The following is a 3,297-nucleotide window of genomic DNA, read 5'->3' as shown; positions in this document are numbered from 1 at the left end:
CACAGCTGCAGTTGGGAATGCTGCAAGCGGTCCCCCACAAATACGCAGACTTTTTGGAGGTCTTCTGCGAGAAGGAGGCGGACAAGCTACCGCCACACAGGCCTTATGACTGCAAGATTGACCTCCTGCCAGGGGCGACACTGCCGAAAGGGAAGCTGTACTCCATGTCTGAGGACGAGCTACAGGAACTCAAACAGTTCATAGATCAGAATTTGGAGCGCGGTTTCATCCGAGAGTCCAAGGCAGTGGGGGGCAGTCCAGTATTCTTCGTGAAGAAGAAAGACACGCCCCAAAAAAGGCTCGTGGTTGACTATCGCATCTTGAACAAGATGACCAAGCCCTCGGATTTCCCCATGCCCAGGATCGACGACCTCCTCGCGACGGTGCGCAAGGGACGCGTGTTCACCAAGTTGGACCTGCGAGGGGCGTACAACCTCATTCGCATGCGGGAAGGCGATGAGTGGAAGACAGCCATGTTCACGCCACTGGGCACCTACGAATACAGAGTCATGCCGTTTGGATTGCAAAATGGCTCCCACTGTTTTCAAGCTTTCATGCATCACGTGTTGGCGGGGCTCCTCTACAAGAAGTGCGTCTGCTTCTTGGATAACATCCTCATATTTTCTGAATCGCAGCAGGCACACGACCAAGACGTCCGGGAGGTGCTGCGCAGGCTGCAGCAGCATAGACTGTACGCCAAGCTGGAAAAGTGCCAGTTCGACACGACTGAGGTGGATTTCCTGGGCTACAAGTTGTCGGACAAGGGGCTCGCCATGGACAGCGCCAAGGTTCGCGCGGTGTTGGATTGGAAAAGCCCGCGCAACCGGAAGGAGGTCCAGCGGTTTGTCGGCTTTGCGAACTTCTATCGCAAGTTTATCAGGGGGTTCGCAATGCAGACGGCGGCCATTACAGACACGCTCAGCTCCAAGAAAAAGAAGTTCATTTGGACGGAGCAGGCGGAGCAGTCCTTTCAAGCGCTCAAGCGTCTCTTTGCGTCGGAAGAGCAACTGCTACATGTCGACCCCAGCAGACCGATGCGGGTAGAGACGGACGCGTCAGACAGAGCCGTGGGAGCCGTCCTGCTGCAGCGAGACCCGCAGGGGGCTTGGAGGCCGGGAGCGTTCTACTCCAGGAAGCTCAGCAAGTCGGAACAGAACTACACCATCTGGGACAGGGAGTTGCTTGCCATTCATGCAGCGTTCAAGGCGTGGAGGCACTTCCTGATCGGCGCCAAGCACACAGTGCAGGTCTGCACGGACCACAAGAATCTGGAACACTGGCGCACGGCGCGGTTCCTGAACCAGAGGCAGATACGTTGGGCAGAGTTCTTTGCGGACTTTGACTTCCGAATAGAGTACGTCCCCGGCGACACCAACGTCATGGCGGATGCACTGTCCCGTAAACCGCAATACCTCGAGGAGGAGGCGCCAGCGGCGGCCATGCACATCTTCGCACCGACAGCGTGGGCATGCGCCTCAGCAACGGTGGACCTGGATGCGGTGCGGCGAGCGTTGCAGGACGACTCATTCGCGTAAGCAAAGATGGCAGAGGTGCACAGGGGCACGGCGAACAGCGACGAGTTCCAGGTACGCGATGGATTGCTCATCCGTAAAGGGGCCATCTATGTGCCGGGGGACGAACTTCGCGCTAAGGTACTGCAGCAGCTGCACGACGCACCCACGGCCGGACACTTCGGCACGGAGAAAACGGTGGAATTAGTTGCTAGAGACTTCTGGTGGCCCAGGATGCGAGGGGAAGTCGCGGACTACGTCGCGAGGTGCGACACCTGCCAGAGGGCCAAGCCAGTGCACAAACCGCCGGCGGGACTGCTGGAACCGCTGCAAACACCGTTTGAACCATGGGAGAGAGTGGCCCTGGACTTTGTCACTGATCTACCCAGCTCAAGAGGCAAGACAGCAGTGCTAGTAGTGGTGGACTTGTTCACCAAGATGGCACATTTCATTCCGTGTGCGAAGGTGGCCACGGCGGAACAAACCGCCAAACTGTTCATAGATCACGTGTTCAGAGTGCACGGTCTGCCGCGGTCCATACTGTCTGACCGGGGGCGGCAGTTCATCTCGAACTTCTGGCAGAAGCTGATGGGTTTCCTAAACGTCAAGATCAACCTGGCGTCAGCGAGACACCCGCAGACCAACGGGCAGGCGGAGCGAGTCAATGCCATCATGCAGCAGTACCTGAGATGTTACGCAAATCAACAGCCTGCAACGTGGGTGGATTACCTGCCGCTCGCTGAGTTCGCATACAACAACACGAAGCACGTGTCCACAGGGGTGACGCCGTTCTTTGCCAACAATGGGAGGCATCCCAGAACCTTCCCAGGACTGGAGAGAGTGGGGGAGGGGGAGCCGCAGGCGGCAGACGCCTTCGCGTCAGAGTTGCAAGAGATCCACGATCAACTCCGACGGCAGCTGGAGCTAGCTAAGCACGCGTACAAGGTGCAAGCTGACAGACACAGGCGGGTGGGCGAAGAAATCCAAGTAGGAGACTGGGTCTAGTTGGCAGCCCACGCAGTGCCGACCAGATCGTTAGCTAAGAAGAAGCTAGGGCATAAGCAACTCGGACCCTACCAAGTCGAAGCACAGGTCAACCCGGTGGCTTTCCGGCTGCAGCTTCCGGAGGGTTCCAGAATGCATCCGGTGTTCCACAGATCGGTGCTCACTCCCTACAGGGCACCTCACAGATTCCAGGAGCCGGGAACGGCACCGAGTCCGCTCCGGGAGAGGACCGAGCAGAGGGGGTTGCCACCGGAGGATCCTATCAACGAGGTCACAGAGATTTTGGACTCCAGATGGGGGGAAGAGGGAGTAGAATACCTTCTAGCCAGAGAGGGCACCCGGGCCAGTACCAATAGCTGGGTGCACGACTACACTTTAGAGGAACCTCTGCTCAAGGACGAATTTCATGCCCTCTTCCCACACAGACCCATGCCAGCCAACTTTTTCGACGACTGGCTTTTCACACCCACGCTTTCATCAAGCACATTCCACGGGTTTGACTCGGACGGGGAACCCACATTGGGCGCACGTTCCCCGGAAGGGTCACCCGAGGGATCGGCATCGGACACCTCGTACTGGTGGGACGATCGACCGGAGGAGCAGTGGCGCAGGAAGTGGCTGCAGATGCCAGACCGAGCGACGGACCCAAGAGAGACCGAGGCAGAGACTGACATGGACGTGTTCGGCGAGGATCTTGGGTTCGAGCACGGCGGCACAGAAATGGAAGCGGAGCTGATCAACGTCGACGAACGCGAGGAGGAAGAACAGGACGTCTTCAGTT

The sequence above is a fragment of the Podarcis vaucheri genome (assembly GCF_965113315.1).
Source record: "Podarcis vaucheri genome assembly, chromosome: 4".
NCBI lineage: Eukaryota > Metazoa > Chordata > Lepidosauria > Squamata > Lacertidae > Podarcis > Podarcis vaucheri.
Note: the sequence above shows the minus strand (reverse complement) of the source record.